Source organism: Tribolium castaneum, chromosome 1 (assembly GCF_031307605.1).
Source record: "Tribolium castaneum strain GA2 chromosome 1, icTriCast1.1, whole genome shotgun sequence".
NCBI lineage: Eukaryota > Metazoa > Arthropoda > Insecta > Coleoptera > Tenebrionidae > Tribolium > Tribolium castaneum.
Window position 1 is genome coordinate 21,937,556 of NC_087394.1, and position 20,365 is coordinate 21,957,920.

At 35.2% G+C, this 20,365-nt stretch overlaps 1 protein-coding gene across 5 annotated transcripts in view; it reads right to left on the reverse strand.

Moving 5' to 3' along the window:
• Positions 1-20,365, reverse strand: part of pan (pangolin) — a 165,986-nt gene that overhangs the window by 132,295 nt on the left and 13,326 nt on the right.

Sequence of the window (20,365 nt, forward strand, 5' to 3'; positions counted from 1 at the left end):
CACTAGATGAAAATTATTTAAAAACACATTGTATATTAAAAAACGAGTTTCATAAGACAAGTCTTAGTTTTTTAAAAGAATGAGTGCTTCAATGACTTATGAAACGATTTTTTATACTATTTTTTGAAATCTGTCCCCTTTTTGCCGTTTTTAAACAAAAAATGTTACTTTAGTTGACTTAGAGATTTTTGGTAATATCTCAATTTTGAAAGTGAAAAATTGATTTAAAATTTTTGTTTTATTCAAATTTTGTCAAAAAAAAATATGGATGATAATGGAGGTAATTTTGCATCAACGCCTCCGGCAATTTGTGAAATTTTAACAAAAATACAGTCCCGAATTTGCTTCTTGCCAACCTAAACATTTTCGTAAAATGTTGAGTCAAATAATGACTACTATGACACATATTAAGATGCCTATTAAAGCATCAAAATGGCGGCAAATTACAAAAAGAACTTTGGACGCAAATAGCCAGTTGATTTACTCTTCTCCCAAACTTTCCCGTTTCGGTACCACAACACAAGACAGAGAAATAAATTATTTATAGATTTAGTGGTAGCGTTTCCGTACGATTCACATCTGTCATGGTAAAGCCAACGAAGCAGAAATGTTCACTGCGAGGTATAAACCGTCAATTACAATAACCGTGCCATGAAAATTTTTAATTGCCTTACAAACCAGACACTATGGTACCAGTCCGGTCCTGACCGTCGAACATTAATAGTCTGGACCAAAACCAAATAAAACAGGCCATAAAGTAATACAAAATATGTGCCAGTAGGTATATGTTAGAGCATATTATGGGTTAAATGGTTTACATTTCCAGCGAAGTATTAACGTTACAGGATGTGAAAGACAGTAGAAATTATTACGTCATAAAATATTAAATAAGGTGAAGAAAAACGCAGCAACACAAATAAACAAAAAGCGAAAAAGTCATTAAGAAGTAAATGTATGCAGGTTCCCGCGTGTTGGCAATTGTAAATTAATTAAGACAAGCAAAGATTTTCCAGCACATAATTCATGAAGAACCAACCACTCAAACTACGTTAATAAAACGTGATGGGACATCGTTAGATTATCCCTTTGATAATTGAAATTTCATTAGGGTAGAGACTCCATTTGCGGCAATAATTTATTCAATAAATGAAAAGAAGCCCAACAAGTCCGTCATTATCCCCCAGGAAATAAAAATTTTGTCGTTCAAAGATTAAGCAGCAATGAATTAGCATTTTACAGGTGTAATTAAAAGACTATTCTCCAAGGCAGACAACAAGTGAAAACGTGTGGGGCTTTTTGAGCCCTGTTGCCTAAAACCTCACATCCGACAGCTTGTCAAAAACATAAAACGGTGAAATGAAGCTGGAAATAAATCGACTGGGGGCTGAGAGCAGGTAGAAGATCCCTTCGAACGAAGGTCAGCCTAACAATGGCCAGGTCAGAAACCAACACAGCTTCAATTTATGCTAGTCGTTAATATTCAGTCAACGACAATCGTAAGCTGACTCCGTACTCGCTGAGCGCGAACCCAAAAAACTGCAAAAAGTGGATTAAAGAAGAATTAAGAAATCGCATTACGCCACTGACAGGGGACCCGAGACAGGTGCTGGATCCGGGCCTTTCTCACGGCTCCTTTGTGCCCAGAACGTCACACCAACACCCCATTGTGCACCAATTTCCCCGAATCAACAAATACCCAGCACAATCGATCAAGCCCAGCGTGGGTCGAAGCTACACCGGCTCAGAATCTGCATATTAAATTTCAAAACCAGTAGTGATTCGAGCTGTCATGTCGGCTACGTGCGTGTATCGCGGTAGTTTTTACTGAAATTCCTATTTTGGACGTTCGGTAATAAAGTGGCCAAGTTTGAACAGGTTCGGTAAATAATTCTCGCCTCATCCGGGTCCGACATTAATTTTAATTATGCCGACGAAAACCGTACCTGCCAACACTTTGCATGAAGGGCCACGTTGCTGCTATTTTGGGCCAGTTCGCTGGAGGTATCCAGTCAAGACGCTATTTATTTTTATACCGCCATAAAAACAATAAAAGGAAATGCTAAAGTGTTCGGCCGTAAGACCTGGGACAGATATATGCATCGTAAACTATACCGCATTTAATAACACGGGGTTACGGCACCGTTGCAAGGGTCAACCGCCAATTTTTGAGAAGCAAGATCTCATTCCACTGAATCCAGAAATTGGATATTACCAATTCAATTAAACGGCTTTACAATCCATTGTACGTGATACAATCACTTTTATTAATTTACAAGTTAATGATTGTTCCCGGCATTCGGAAAATCTCACAAAGAATGGCCGCTTGATTGGCCCCAAAGGTCAGACTTTTGTTTGGTTTGAGTCCTTCTCTAAACTCCCAACTGAAGAGAAGACATGGCTGGAGCCAAAGTTTTTTCATCGATGACAGGTGCTAAATTAAATTATCTCGCAAATCGTTTCTTGGCCCCGGCACAAACACCAAATGTTCTCAAAAATTGATATAATAGCCGTAGACAATCGAGATTCGTAACTAATTTTTCTCCGAGTCGTAATGTTGTCAATAAATGTTTCTCGTAACTCGTCCATGTTTCTAAATTCACGACTTGTGTATATATTTCCTCGGAATTTAAGTTGTAGTGTTATAAACATACAAAAATCAATTACCCCCTCCAAGTCTTGGAATTTCGTAACGATCCAATATAGTATTTCCAATTTTTGAAAGCTTTTTTGCAATTTGCCGCCATTTTGATGCTTTAATAGGCATCTTAAAGCACGCAACATCATCAAGTGCGATGACATAATAGTCATTAATTGACGGAACATTTGTCACAAAAATCCCTAAATCGACTAAAATAACAATTTTTGTTTAAAAATGACAAAAAGGGGGCAAATTACAAAAAATTGTACAAAAAACTCGTTTCATAAGGCCTTAAAGCACTCGTGACTAACGCCACTCGTTTTTGAAACTGAATTCGTGCTTTAAGACTGGTCTTATGAAACTTGTTTTTTAATATACTATTATTTAACTCACTCTTTTGTCTGTCTGTCTGTTTTCATATTTTCTGAGCCAAATTTGAAAGGGTTCTAGTTGTCCCAATGATTTGAAATTTTGTATATTTACTTAATCTGCGTGACAATGCAATTCTATATAGTTAATTACCCCCTAAAGGGGTTAAATGTGGTTTTAAAATTGTAGGTTATGATTACAAAGGGGTTCTCGATTTGTACATACCGTAACTTATACCGACATAAACCTATGAGTAAAGACACTAAATGTCAATTTTCGAAATTTTGTTTCATATACGTCCGTTAGAATATGTAAAAAACAAATTGGGATAGAAATCAGTGGAGTTACAATTCAAATTTGTCAAAAAATGTTTCCAGTTTTCTTCGACTAACTGCGTTTAGAAATGGTTTAGACTGGGAGTCGTCGTCAATTCACTGTTTTTTTTGATATGAACTCCAAATTTTAAAAGAAATTTCTTTCAAAGTACAAGAATTTAACGTCTAAACACTTCATTATAAAAAGTTTTCCCTTAACTTTAAGAAATGGTAACCATCGATGAAAGATTGTGAAATTGAACCTTTCCTGCCAAGTTTTACATTTATTATTAACAAGCATTTGGAAAAGTGGATTGTCTAAATAATGTTATGTACAAAATCTATGAGATTTTGGGAATTTGTCTATGCATTTACAAAATACGTTGGTACTTGAACCCAAAATTGGGTCTAATTTTTAGGAAAGATGAACCTGTCGCTGCTTGGCCGTCTTTAGTCTTTAGCATCTACGTGAACTTTAGACTCTGTTTAAAATTATAAAGTTATTGGAAGGCACGATTTTGTTACGTTTTTCACACGAGAAGACCTTCAATATAATTTTTTGGGAAATTTGGGAAAAGAAGACGGGAAATATGAAGAGTTCTTGATGACCAATTTTTGGGACGAGATGTTTAACTAAAAGTTGTAACTGAAAGAAAAGCATTTTTAGCATAGAAGTATGTTTTAAGTTATATATTTATTATTAAAATAAATATGGAAAAATTTCAGAAATGTGAACATTAATATTTGTAGGTATTGAATTATTTTCTTTTTTTAAGTAGTGATCCCAAAATTCCTACGTTTCCTACGTCCCTGGTTAAATTTGACGTAAAATTATGTCATTTTATGCATTTGACAAAAGTTATAACCTTGAAATTATTTTCGACATAAGCCTCTGACATAAGTTACTAACAAAAATTTTATTAATAAAAAAGGATAGAAATGTATACCACATAATACAAAATTGGCTCGGTTTGACGATCAGTCAAACTTTCCCAATAAAGGAACTCTATTCTACAAGTGTTTACTATGGTACATTATTTTATTTAGTTATGGTCTGTTTTTTTATAAACAATTGTCAGTGTCAAAATCGGGTACAAAAGTAGTTCATATCGCCTTAAAAGGAAAAATTGAGAAATCAGATTTACATTACGGACCCAGATTTAGGGTGAACAATACATCTCTAAATTTTTTCAGCCATACAACAAAAATTCGATAGAATAAAGTAGCCATTTGGTAAATTCTATCTAGTGATTTTTTTATTCAATCGGTGAAAAAATTTAACAAAAATTTCTCGCAGTACCTACAAGAGAAAACGTATTATACACATAAAGAAAAGTTGGCATTATCTGCTCGTAATTTCTTTCTAAAACTCGTGCTCCGCACTTGTTTCACAAACACATCACTAGCAGGTAATGGACAACTTTTCTTTACTTGTATAATAATAAACTACTAATTTTTTACTTTTTGGTGCATCTTTTAAATAAAAGCTTTTTTCTAAAGAAACATTTTTTTTTATGCGAGAGAGAAATTCAACCTGTCATGTTGCGTATAAACATTGCACATAAAGATAACGAAAGTCAAGGAACAAGTTGTGATGAATCTGGTGGGGTCTACGAACTGAAAAAACGGCAGAGTTGTTGTCGACAATGGCGGAGGTAAAATCCGTTGACAAATTAAGGAGGCGGCTGCGGCGGCAGTTACGCATTGGTGAGGTGGACGACGCGTTAGGCGATTATTTATGCCGACAGGGCCGTAACGACCGAATATTAATTTATGCCAGCCCATAAAATCCAACAAGCAAACCACATAAACGTGTAAAAACAGCTATAATCATGAGCAGCTAACAACCGCTGGATAAATAATCGGCCCGGCTACACCAAACCGGTCTCAGTTTCAGTTCACCAACTCTCTTGTTGTTCTCCTTGTGTTCCGTTTCTGTTGGTTTCGGGGCCCGCTGGTCCGTCCAACCATCCACACTCTCCACCTTCGCATGAGTTATTCTTTAGGAGATCTTCTATTTGTGCACGTTTATTCTAATCGGAGCTTTGGTATGTCCTCCTATTCATGCCAAAAGGGGGTCAAACCTCATTCAAAGTGCCAGATTATCCGTAACTAAATACGTGCTTATAACACAATAACTGAGTTATGATATATTCGAGAGGGTAACTCTTGATATATAGGGGTGAAAGATATTTATGATGACTGCTGGAAGTCATCCGAGGGGTAAATCGGCCCGTCACTCAAACATAATAAGCGTCACTATTACACAAACATTAACTTATTCAATAAATATATCCGGGACAAATTGTGCGTGCCAACAAAAATTATTGGTCTTTACCACAAACAAAGCTATTGTCAACAAAAAGGATGTACAAAAGCGCTTGCCCCAAATCCTTTGAAATATTAACGACTTCAACGAAATAATCCCAACACGAAAACACTCGTCTTCTTAAAAAAATATTTGTGGCTACTTCCACGGCCACGCTTTGCTTCACCCATTACCATCGAACCAGGTTTGACCGGAAACCAGCGAGACTCCAGCACGTTTCCACCCAAACGCAATAAAATTTTTCTCTAAATATAGCCCGACTTCTGTTGACAATCTCACTTCCGGCGACTCGGTACACAATACCTGCAAATTGGCGCATAGTAAACAAGCAACTAGTAGCACTAGAAAATTAATTATCCTTGGCATTTTTTCGCTCCGGCAAAAACTATAATAAATGGCGTTAAAGTAGTTCTCAGACGAGTTCCACAAAGATTGTGATGAATTTACTCAAGCAGCGAGTTTCGCCCGAGGCTGAACTTTGATTTTGCAGACTCATAATCTCTTTCGTACTTGACAATGAACTTGCCAAACGCACTTTCGTGTCATATCAAGCTGCTGCTCTTCCAATTAAACGCAAGGGATATGTCAGTACCCGCATGACCGACTCTATGCCCACACAGTAATTCACTGCTCTGTAATGAAGACACAGGGTTGCAGCTGATGACTGACTACAAGGCTGTCTGAGTAAATCTTGTTAAATTTTCTCCATGACGAAGTGTTTTCCCCAAACAAGTTTTTATTGACACATGATCTAGTAACGTGTCCACGCTTCAGATAAAACAAATTAATTGAACGCAGATAAAGGACAAGAAAACCCAATATTCCAAAACTTGTCCGCATAATTAGGGAGCGGCCAAACACCTTTACGCCAGCTTATAACCAAGTATGCCAAGTAAAGAAACACATGTGGAACGCTGAGATTTATGAGATATCGCAATTTTTAATGCCTGAAATATGTGCGAAAAGTTGGAAGAAGCTCAAGGTATGTTGTGTCAAAAAATGCAGCACGACTCTTTGTTTCTAATTTATTTTTTTCACGTAATGGAACAATTATTTTGGATTGTACGCAAACAACATTCGCTTTAACGGCTCGACCAGATGTAGCTATTTACATTGTTGATGGAAATATAAGCACCAGCTTCGGTATTTGACTTTGGCTGACTGAATCTAATTATTACACACTACTAATGGAAAGGGTGCACGGTACAGTCACCCAAAATAAAAATGACGCGTCTACTATTTCGGATTAATAAACATAACTGAAGATCAATTAAATTTTTCGTTAATTTTCGCGAAATAGTTATTCAAAAATAAAATACGAAGCTTGAAAAATAATGAATAACTAACTATTTTTTTTTGAAAAAGTACTGTCGTTTTTCAGTTTATTTTTGATGAAATTTCGTTTAAAAACAAACGAAATCAAGTGAAACAGACAAATTATAACATCAATGTCAATTAATTTTTGTGATTTTAAAGCGTGTTTTTACAAGAACTTACAAAATAAATGAGTTTTAGTTTTAAAAGCGAAGTAAGTTGACTGAAATAAGATTTACTTAATAGTAGTACTAGCGCAATTGTTCGAAAGAAAACACTTAGTAAATGTTGATTCTTGGGTTTGGTTTGAGTAACATTTTGCGAATATATTCCTTTCTAGCTAAAACAAGGCAAAAACTATTATTTTCGGCCTAATTACTTTTACTTTTACTTTCAGGCCTGCTTTAGCGACATCTCCAAACTTACAACTTTTAACTCAGAAAAAGAACATTTTCAAATCGCTTATTTTGACAAAATTTCGTTCAAAACTGAGCGCAGTAAAGAGGAACTAACAAATTTCGATCTATATATTCATGTAAAATAATACAGGGTGTTAGGGAATGGCTTAGCAATATTCTGAATGTGAATTTGTCATGATCATACGAGTTTTTTAAAAACCCTTACATCATTTTTCCAAAAAGTGTCCTTTCTTCAGACATTTTTATTAACCCACCTTTTAAGATGAGAGCCACTGTGCTTATGGTAACTTATTAGCAGTTAATTTTTTCAAAATAACAAAATGAAGATGGTCGCGCATGGGCGTTTTGAGAATTTTTCAAAATTGTGGCTAACATGTTCCTTTGTGTGAGAGGTACGACCCGGTAATAGCAAAAAAATTTTTTTATAAAATTTATTAACAAAACACAAATTAATTTTTTTTGGGAAAACTATGCATTTTTAATTTACATAAATTTCGCTTAGTCGACTTGTTTTGCCATTTTCTATCTACCTTTAAATTTTTGCTAAACCATTCCCTAAGACGCTGTAAAATTTTCGATTTAAATCCCTGAATTTTAGGAAAATTTTGTTCCAACATGTTCTTAAAGGCCCAAGAAAAGCAAAAATAGCTAACATTACATTTGACCAGAATATTTATTGTTGGAAAAAGGTATAATAAATAAATCTCTAGTTAAAAGCTGGTTGAAATAATCTGATTTTTAGATGCTTTTAGTGAATTTTTTTTTAAAAACTTAGTTTTTATCTAAATTTTTACTTTCGTTTCACAAATTGTTCATTGTGAAACTGAAAGTAGTTTCATAAAGAGAACTTTTGTGAAACTCCTTTTAGTAAATTTTTTGGAGTTGTATTGGCAGTGCTGGGCTGGATGTCATCAGTCATCACTGTCCTTTGTACTTCTCCTTCGTCGTGCTCCAAAACCATTCGTACCACAATAGAGCGTCTTACAAACCTCGTATAATAATATACTATTAAAAATCAAATACACAATTTTCGATTATTTTTTTAATTAGTGGAGATAATTGTTTTATCTTCACATTTCAAAAAATGATAAACGATATATCAGACTTCTCTCTCAAAACTAGTTTACGATTTCTGATGATTTATGACTGGCTATGGTTGTGGGCATCATTTTCATTTTGGGTGACTGTACATGTAGTAATAAAAAATCAACTACCGGACTGAGAATTATGGCCAGTGCGACAACATTTTGGAGGTTTCGTTCTTCTCAATTCATCCAAGTGTAAACTCACACGCAGAAAACAATCTAACCCACCCCAAGTGAACCTGTTCCGGCATTTAGCTGAACAAGATATATCCTCGATGAGCGAAGATAACATCGACGGAAGCTCAAATTAGCCCGTCTAAAATTCTTCTGGTGTGAAAAACCGTGGTTGTTTGCACCTGGTGACAAGTCAAAGGAAATACCATGATTGTGTTTGCGGAATATAATAATTGTTTAGCATCTTGTCCGTTTCTTTCATTCATCGACCCCTCCTGCGGCGAACTCCACACGTGATCGGTAGCTATTTCAGGAGTCCGCGTCTATTTGCAGGGTCACGAATCACGACGCTCGTCGGCGGCGTCTTTGTACCTAATTGCTGTTTAATTTCACAGCGTGGAGGTATTATTTCAAGGAGAACGAAGAGCGCCACTGTTTACTAACACCATTTGGCCGATACAGCTACAAATAACCCAACCATGCACAACACGCTTTCCGCTATTTAATAAAACAATCAATCGGGGCGCATTCACTCACGTCCCGTTCCATTTTAACCAAGAATTAAAGAAGAGACGACTCTGATTGAATTCAGAGGTGAGTGCAATCTGCGGAGTCCCGATTTGGAATGCAAGGCGCATCGGATTGATGAAGGTAATTTAGATAGAGGACACGTTCGTGTGTCACAATAGCGGAGGGTGGACACCGACTACTTCCGGTTTGTATACAATATCCGTAATCCACACGAGATTGGTGTCCGAATTACCAAAACTACCACAACTCCTCTTCTGGAACGGCCAGACAATGGGCAACTGCTTTGAATACTGAACACTCTGCACCAGACTTTTCAGCTTTTCAAGGCAATTTCTCATTTCCATCAATCGATTACTATGCCGGACGCCTATTTACCAGTTTCCAAGAATGTGGAAGACGCCGCTTGATTACTAATGGAAGAGTGGGTAGATGAGCATCTTCCTCGCCGAGATTGCTTCCTTTGCGCCCTCCCATGGGCCCTTCCGGCGAGTTTGGCGTGGAAATGGAGCAATCAGCGGCGAGAAACCGCAGGAGGAGCAGCGATACGTTGTTAATGGACGCCCTGAACCCGACCACGAGGTGTAATTCTCTTGTATTGTGGCGGATGTCATTGAACCAAATTGGAAGAAACCAGTCTAAAAATCTCATATAGCAGCGAGTGAAATCTCTCGTCCAGGCATCTATCATCATCACAGATCCTATATTTACTGGCGTAATCGTATACTGTGCGGCTACAGGCGGGCAAACGAGTCAGTGTCGTGAAAACCACACTCGTCAACCACAAATCGGCTGACCGATTACTTCAAATCGTGATTGTTACTGTTGTGTTGGTATCAATGTAATTGCGAGACGAGATTAGCCTCAGGACGGGGACGGCACCCACGACTAAATGCGCCCTCGATGGTTCGTCCTGTCAGCAATTAATCTCGCGACGCTGATTGATTGAGTTACTGCAACAAGTCCGAGAGCAAACAACACGCAAAATTCCAAAGTGGCGCCAATAAGCCACAACGATGTCAACCAATTTCCTCAAATACAAATGTGCTGACATGCAATTAGCATGAAACGAACAATTAACGCCACTCAACAGGTAATTTGTACAACGGACTAAAAAACGTGTTTGTTCATCAACATGGCGAGCAATTTTCCTCAATAATTTGTTTGTGTACGGCGAGTATTTTAAAATCACTTTGGCAACTTGCGTTGTTGTCTTTTTTATTTCTGGCGACTGCGCTTAAATCAAAAATAAAAATGGATTTGTCAGCGACGTGTAGTTAATCCCTTGAAAAGATTGTGTGAACGTGGATTATCCAGAGTACACACAGATAAGGCAGGTTTTGGTTAACACTTTATTTATGTTTGCATTAATGAGGAATTTCTGACAGAGTGTGCCCTGGAATGACGAAAGCGAGGTTTGTGGAATCATTTTTCTTGAGAATAGAACGAAAAATCTAATTATATTATTATAATAAAACCCAATATGGGTTTGTAGTACAGCTAGCTGCCTTATGATATGAGCGATAAGCTCAATTAATGCTTCGTAAATGTATTTTTGTGCTTGTATACTAAAGTGCGTATACAGAGATAATACACGGAAAATATTTTCGCATTACCATACACATGTTAGCGTTAGAAAAATGGATGGCAAACTCAAAAATCCCAGAACATCAAAACCCACTATTGGAAAAGGTAAAAACACAAAAAAATGAAATAATAATGTCAGCCCTTACTTATTTTAATGTCAAGAGTACGTATTTACAATAACTAAATATTTTGTAATTAACTGATAACTGATGAGTGATGACGTTTAGCAGTGCAAGATAAACGACAGTTGAATTTTTTTAATTTTGATTGAATTTAAACTTCTTAAAACTCGAAGGGCCAGTTTCCAGAAAGCTTTGTTAAAATTGAATTCGTTGTTAAAAGTTAAAATGCGAATGAACCAACCAAATTTGTTCAATTTGGTCACGTGTTCAGTTAATCACGCATTTAATTGCAGATTAACTTAATGACGCTTCTATAAAGCGACTCCTAGGGCCGGTTTACAGAACATATAAAACTTAATTCGAATTAGTTTAGGGTTGGTTTACAGAAGGCGAGATTAAAATTTAATTCAGAATTAAACTAATTCGACATTAAAATGCATTGACAAATGTTCTGAAAACCTGCCCTTAATGTTGAATTAAATTTTAATTATGCTTTCTGTAAACCGACCCTTAGTGGCGATTTACAGAAAGCTCTATTAAAATTTAATTCCTTGTTAAAAGCTGTAACAACGCGAATGGACTAACCAAATTGCTACAGTTGAAAATTTGTGATTTAAAACGATCATGGTGTGAAAATATAAATGAGTAAGAGAAGTTTATAGAAAGCTTTGTTAAAATTTAATTCGTTGTTAAAAGTTAACAACGCGAATAAACCAACCAAATTGGTTGAATTTGATCACGTGACCAGTTAATCACGCATTTAATTGCAGATTAGATTAATGACACTTCTATAAACCGGTCCTAAGTGACTAAAATTAACTGTTATCAAAGCATGTTTTCTGCTTTATGCACTCACTCTATGTTTAGAAAATACTTTGAAATAGATTTTTGATGCTACGAATAGCAAAATTTTGATATTTTTTGTCCAAACAAAAAAATTGTACTTAATGACAACTCTTAATAAATTCTGAAGACCAGTCTGGACGTTAGAACGTCAGAACCTTAATGTCTTTATAGTTTAACCTCCTTTAACATTTTCATTCAGATTTAATTGTCTAGTAGCAATCAAAAAAATTTTTTACTAGAAATGTAAATGTATACCGATTCCGTCAATTCGCAATATTTCTTTCGTCAATGAATATTCTTGTAAATTTCAGATACAGTGTTCCTTCAAAAAATCAAAAAGCAGTTGGCAAAAAGACCTGCCCTCCGAACAACTCGTAACACCAATTTTTTTATGGAGAAGTAATTTAGCAAACAAAAAAAGATCAAAAAATTGTATACTACTTGTGTCGAGCAAACTACGAAGATTTACGGTTGGAGATGAGCTTTGCCCCTTTGTTAATCATTTAACCAAAGTGTTGTAGTATTTTTGGATGTCAGAATGGTTTCTTACACATCTTAAAAACACCTAAAACTTCTTTACTTCTGGATTGTCCACAAACTATCACAGGTCAAACAGTATCATTGATGAAAATTTGGTCCATAGTAATTTTTTACTGCCTAAATAACAAAATGCATTTTGTTTTTGCCAATACGTACCGTTTTTTACTGCATTTTCTACTAATTTATACCAATAATTTACTTAATTTTAATAGAAGTCCAGGTCCGAACTTATTAAGAGCTCAGATCAAATTAGTATGCGTTGCTATAGTAACGCGATTGTTTTTTCATTGTTTATTGGCTACTTCAGTCTGTCAACTTCAAATAATGACCACTGATTATTAACAGTAAAAGTTATTTTGAAAAATTTCCCTGAAAATACATTTTCTGCACTCCCACTTGGATTTTTTTGTAACAAATTTGGGACTATCAGTGAGAAACAAGGAGAAAAGTTCCATCAAAACATCAGAAAGATAGAAAAACGGTATCAGAGCTAGGACCCTTCCATCATGGGCGATTAGTGTTAGCTTTTAAAACAAGACAATAACGTCCCTAACAAATGAAAATGTTAAGATTTTACTCTTTTATCGTAATATATAACTTCTTTACCTAAATAGTTGAATTATTTTCAATACTCTTTTACACTAACATAGGTGGCAGGACGAAGTTAGTAACACGTGATGGGCCATTTTTGTCAAATTTGTCAAAATGTCAAATCAGAGTAAAAAATCATAAACATGGAAGGTAGTTTAATCAGTGTTATTAAAACTTTGTAGTGTTTTTACTTCTAAAAAGATTAATTATTAGTGGTATCAAATGATTTGTTGTACACCAACATTAGGTACTGTTCGGTCAAAATTACAAACGATCCAAACTAAATTAATTATAGGCCAACTTTTGTATTGTTTAAAAAGCTTCGGCTGTTATTGTAGGCGGTACGAAAGATTTTAGTCCTATCAGGTGAAGGTACCACCTGACGATTTACCACACGTTTAAAGCTTACGAACATATGAAAATACATATCAACTTTTTTGGAAGATTATTTTTGCTAAATTTCATAAAATCACTTCATGATGACAAGTACTACTTATAGGATCTGAAAAGTACTTGCTTTTACGGAAAATGCAGCTAAAGGCTCTATTAGAGGCGCAGAATTTGAATTGGTAAAGCTCTTGTCGGCGTTCGCTTTTCCCAGTGTCGGCATCCAGCGGCACAGCCTCGCACCGGGTGCTACCGCGGAATCACGAGTCCGTCACAGGCAAAGAAGCCAATTCGTGATAAGTTATGCCGACATAGGTGCCGTGTAGCGGCAAATGTTTTCAAGCCGTTTAGTATAACCGAGCTGGATGCAGCAGTCCACACGTGGCAACCTCGCCGACGGCCGCAGCCGACGAAGAGGCACTCCGAGGCCTTCCCCGGGACAGACAGAGATGCCCCAGCAGTCGGCCAGCGGAGCCGTCGCCGCACACACCGCCTCCCCGACGCGGACTTCCCACCTGGACCGCCACGGAAATAATAAACAAGAGTCGTTTTAAAACAGAGAATAAAACACGACCCAACCTAAAACAAAGAGTTCGGAGAGCAACGGCAACACAGAACTGGTTGTGTAAATTAATTTCGGGCGAGAAGGCCGCGATATGGGAACCGAGGCCGGGGGGCGATCTTCTACCTGCGAAAATTATTATCATTTCGTCATTAGGCCGGCTATAAAACACACATTTCATTAGCGCGTCATCCGCAACAAGACGCACCGGATAATTGCGCCGGCCCCCGTTTATCTAATTAATGAAAACTGACACTGTAAACAGACGATTAGATTATTTTCGAATGGGTGACGAGGAGACGGTTTACGAGGCTTCTGGCGCTAGCTGAGGGGTCAAGAGGTTGCCATACACCATTTGTAATCGCGGTTACATAAACAAGAACATTCCAACTAACACGAAATACCAGCTCGATATACTATTTCGCAGATAAGGACCCACAGTATCTTCGTTTCCACGGGAACGCGAACAATCCAAACTCATGACTAATTCGGTTATCGGAGCCAATGGGAGAGCTAAACCAAAAACCACCACACAAACTTATCAACTATCATTATTTCCCTCGTTAATCACATCCACTGCCAACACCGCAACTTGGGCACACACCAAAAATATTCAATATGTGCGACAGCTTGCCCCGGTCTCCCCTACTAATCATCGTTAGCCTCTCAAAAATTAATTTCAACGACTACCGGAGCCGGTCAAATGTCACATTTTTCAAGAAATTTGGACGCAGCGTCTAAAGTTACGCTCTGTGAGGCAGCAAGCGAATAAATTTCAGAGGTAATCATAACTTGTATCAACGCAACAGGTTCATTGTTGAACTAATTTATGGTTTATATGTAACGCCACTATTAATGGCCAACATTCAGAAATTTATAGTCATATTATACGGAACCAAAAACCAGAAAACAACTCGTCTAGCCTTTTATCCTACTCTTTCATTAAAAAGGTTGGAAGACGTCTGTTTCAGATTTCAATAAGGTAATCATTTTAGGACTTTAATTAATTGTCTCCACATTACTCATTTGTTTACTAGACGTTTCCTCTTAACCTTATAGATCATTGTGGTTTCTGGGTGGTCGGATCTAATTCTAACAGATGTCCAGTTTGATGAGTCGAAGATATAGGATCGAGCGTAAAGTGATAAGAAATTTGTTTTGGGCTCACGGTCAACTAAAGTCAATTGCTTATTTATCCAGCGAGTAAAGAAGCCAAAAAATTAATGAGACATGGCTCCAATTACCGATTTTTTCAATTAAAAACCAAACCCAGAACTGTTTGGCTAAATGCACTTTACGATGTAAAGTAAATGTAGCAATTGTTCTCTCATAATGCTGATAAGATAAACAATATTATATTTGACATCCTCTTATATTCTTCTCATAAATGCAAACATGTCAAACTACAGATAATGCAATTTGAATGTTTAAAACGAACAAGGACGGATTATCGTATCACCCAAAATAAAAAAATTAATCAACAATTTTATTCGTGGAAGTGGGGCAGACAGCGTTACATGCTTTATGACCGTCAGTTATTTTTCCTGTCAAAGAACACATTTTAAGTTATTAAAATTCAAACAGATTTCCGCCGTTTTGAATTCCAGAATCATTTATTCATTCCATTCCTTGCAAAAATACGAAATTTCTTTAAAAAATTCCAGCAAATTTGCATCTTCAGTTCACGTCTGAAGCGGCCCCACCTTAAAATACCAATAAAATCGCGTTTCATTCTCCAATATTTCTGTAATTTCACAGTAAACAGATTCGAACATCTGTTCTTATTAGCAGTGGGCGTATATTGCTCAGGAAGTCGCGTCAATACTCTTTAATTATTTATTAATACCTTTAATATCCCAGTTTATTACATTTTTCATTTTACTACACCGACCCCCAGTTCGACGTAATAAAAATTTAAAACAAGAAAATTTCGACAATTGATTAATTTGTCTTGAATGCAGACACAAAAACGAAAAAAGCAAATGGATTTAATTTTTGCTATTTTTCAATAAAATATACTCAGTGTCATAAAAATTGCAACACCAAGAAGGAATAGGAATTTTTTGATGAAACTCGGCACAAAAATTGACCAAAAAATGACTAAATTAGATCGAAAATGCCAAATGTTTTTGCATCTTCTGGAGATTTTCCCACGGTGTTCACCCAGAAACGCAATTATTAGAGTTATAAGATTTGTCAAAAATATGTCGAAAAATAAGTAAATTTGTTATTTTTAACACAATTTTCGATTTATTTGGACAAAATTTCGGTAACATGTTTTTTGGCTGAAAATGTGTTAAAAGTACTGAAAAGGCGAAATAAAATTTTAGAGAAGCCTGACGTAAAATCTGAGTTTTATTCTTAAAAATATATACTCAGTGTCATAAAAATTGCAACACCAAGAAAGAATAAAATTTTTTTGATGAAACTTGGCACAAATGTTAGACTATTAGCAGGTATTAAATAATTAAAATTTGAACGTTTGTAATCAAGTTGTATAGGAGCTTTTAACACTTAACTTTTTACCAGCTAGTGTTGTTCTTCTAATTTTTGCGGTTCTAACAATTTTTGAAGTGATTTTTTTTTAATTCGTTTAGTTGTAAATGTTATGAAAACGAAAATATGCCCAGAGTACGACAAAAAGAAATTACCAACAATTAAAAAAACTTTAAAGAAGCACAATTTTTGGGAAACGAATAGGTAGGTGTTTTTTATTTTGAGAAATAGCTATTTATTTTAATAGTAATTCAAGTACCATTATGCGATGTTATCAGTCATTGATTAGAGAAAATTCAGGACAAAGCAGAAGAGGAAGCAGACTTAAAAAAAAAAACAAATGAAGTCCAAAATGTTAAAAACTCCCTTACCACTTGATGAAAGTAGTTCAAATTTTAATCAATTATTACTCGACCATTTGTGGTAAGTTGTCAAAAAATTCAAATTCCTTCTTGGTGTTACAATTTTTATGACATTATGTGTAATTAAACCGATTTTTTTTTTAATCATTACACTGGCTCCCATCTCGTCAAAGACATTCTTCGACGTTTCCAACCCAAAGCAAAAAGTAAATAACGCCAGGCCATGACACGAATGTAAACCATGCGACCTAAAAATAAATCGAATTCTAAGAGGGCCATAAATTAAATCGAATTTATTAAAAAGGCAATAAAAGTTCCAGCCAGCGCCCGACGAAATAAGGAAACTAATTTACAAATTGTTGTAAAATTCCTGTCACCTTCCAATTATATCTTTAATTAAACACATCGCCAACGAATTCTATTCATTAAATCGCATACCCACACACGAATTCCTCGAATGGCAGGCAGGCAGGACGGTTGCGGGAACACTAAGCTATGCCCAAATACTTTGTTTACCGTTCCCTGTTTCTCCGAATTCAATTTGCCATCAGAGAGCTATGTCGGGAGTCTGCGACGGTACCTGCGGTACCACTTGTTGGGGTTGAAGCACCTGACCCGGTCTTGACGAGTCATGTTGGACAATGACCTCAAGAATGCGGCTGCTGCTATAGAGGGGCCCGAACCCCAATCTGCCTGGCCTGAGCACCCCCAAAGCAGGTTGCTGGGTTTATGGCCGCTTTCGATTGGAATATGGACATTCTTTGCTTTATTTATATAAAATTTATATTTGGACGGACCGTGATGGGGAATTATTATCATTCCATCACATGATGGGGCTCAGGTTTCAGACTGGAGGCATTCAGAGACGTTTATTTTCGAATTTTGGGAGGTGAACTATGCGGCGTTGTGTAGTTTACCAACGAAAATAAAAAATAAGATGGACAACTTCCACTAAAGTTACTCATTCAAGTCACAAAAACTGTACTATTATTAATTATGCTCAAGAAAACATGCGTGAATCAAGTCAATTACGGTATTTGAAAATTATATGGTCGTTGATTCTGGAAAACCTGCTACTTGCATTTTGTATTGTGCAACAATTGTAACCGTATTTTTCACTTTTTGATAAATTTCACTTTGTGTATACGCACACAGCAGGTTTTTTAGAATCAACCATGAAAACACGCTACTTTGCTCACTTTGTGAACGCTTCGAAGGTATTATATCACGAGGTATTAGTCAAATCAAAACAAAATAAGATATAGCACAACAACAAAAGCCTCTAACAGGAAAAACTTGACTATCTTTTTCTATGAAACCCTTAACCGTCATCTACTGACGCAAAAGAAGTCTAAATAAATAATACATTCATTTGTTGTGTTATATGCCTTTTAGCCGTTAACAAATATGTACTGCATAAAAATCTGTAATCTCAAAGTTTAAGCTTTGTTCTTTAAAGCACCGAAAATATTTTACGACCATTTTTGTTTTTCATTTAATTTCTTTAAAAACTGCGGTTTTAGTCAAAGAAAAAGTTTAGCTAGCTAAACATCAGTATTTTAAGACTACACCAAAAATATACAACAAAAACATATGAGATATGCCAACTAAAAATTCATTTATGAAACATCCCAAAAATACAGCGTGACAGGAAATGGTTCAAAAAATTTAAGGTAGATAGATAATAGCAAGACAAATCGATTAAGCAAAATTTATGTAAATAGTTTACCCAAAAAAATCCTTCTAAAATTAAAGTCTAAAATTTTGAGAACCGCTGAACTAGAATTATAAAAATTTGCCTAAATTTTAATATTATTGACAAAACAGCAGAGGTAAATTAACTCTTTGGTCCACTACGTTACTCTTCTATTCCACTTTGTGTTTTGTTGTTAAATTTTACGAAAAAAAATAAAAAAAATTTTTGACAATACCAGGATTGAAACCTTCCACCAAATAACATGTTAGCCACAATTTTGAAAAATTCTCAAAACGTCCATGCGCCACCATCTCTAGTATGTTTAATGAAAAAATTAACTGCCAATAAACTACCATAAGGCACACAGTGGCTCTCAACAGGTGTGCTAATGTGAAATTACACACGTTTTGGAAAAATGATATAAGAGTTTTTAACTCGTCTGATGATGACAAATTCACATACGAAATATTGCTAAGCCATTCCCTAATACCCTGTATAATATCAAATTAAAGTTCATGACTTTCGTATACATATTTCTAAATAAACGAAATTAAACGAAAGATCCCTTTTAATAACATGAAAACGAAAATATATTCAATTAGAGCAAGCCTTCCTTGAGAATAAAGTGTAACTTTAGCCACATCTTGTGCTGTGTAAAATTATCATAACATTTAAGATTATGTTGTCTTATGATTTATAAGACAACATAATCTTAAAAGTGCGGCCGTAAATAAACATCTAAAAGTTCCGCAAGCACAGCTTGATCTAATTCACTATATTTTCGGTCGCATGTTATATTCAAAAAGAGCAATTTTTCTAAATTCAGTGATTCATTTGAATTAAAAGGTAAAAGTACAAATTTAGGAAGAAATAAAAACCTCTTTCTTGATTTTTAAAAAAGTTCTTCACTTACATCCTCTAACAATAAAGTAAATTGAACAGAACGTTATTGTAGACAGTCAAGAAAAATGATTTTTAGGAAAAATTTGGGGCCTTACTGTACATCTGTATCCTGTTTTCATCAATGGAAAACATTTGAGAAAAAGGTTTGTTTTTAATCAGAACAAATCTATTGCTACAAATTTGCTCTTATTTTTGTGGAAAAAATGGATTATTCTTATTTCTTAAAACAGAATGGAAATTACTTTTTGTGCAAAAAATTCTTTATTACTTTGGCGGTGGTTAGCCGTCATTTACTCGTATTTATTTAGATGCATAAAACGTTTTAATGTTTTTAAGATAGTTTTTACTACATTTAAAAACTCAAAACTCTCAATTGTACCAATAAAAACTTACATCACAAATCCCTGTAACAATTTAGAACTGGTACCTTATTACGAAAGTCAAAAAGTCTAATAAGGGCACTTTACTTTTACAACAGAAATTCTTCTCTTCAAGAGGTCATTTGGTAAAAAAAAAACTGTAAAAAATAAATAGCCTAAATTAATAACTGACAATACTTTTGTAAATTCAAACTGGTATTTGTATTAATAATAATTCGGATTTCCGAATAATTTTTACGTTTACTTCTATGAAAAATGTTTAAACTGCTTGGATCCGTAACATTTTTAAAGTAGTTAATCCTTATTTCCGAGAATTTATTTAACTCAACATTTGCATTTTCCAAACAGATGGCAAGATAATATGTAACCATTTGTGGTACTTTTATTACGAGATGATTTATTTAAATGTAAACAGATGCTAATAAACCTCTGGTTTTGCAAACAAGTAAAAAACATCCGATTTTAGGAATATAAATTAAACCACACGAAAAATAACAACAATACAATCCTATACTGTATGATTCACAAAAATTCAGATCCATTAATCCAGAACAGCTTCTTCGAGGTAAATTAGTTCAAAATATTGAAAACGACAATTAAAACTCTGATTCGGACAATTAGTTCAATTCCAATCTCAAACAATAAAAAACTGAAACTTCATTGTTTACAACCAAGTAAAATGAAGCATCTCAATTCAATTCTTTATATTCAACCTTGCTATTA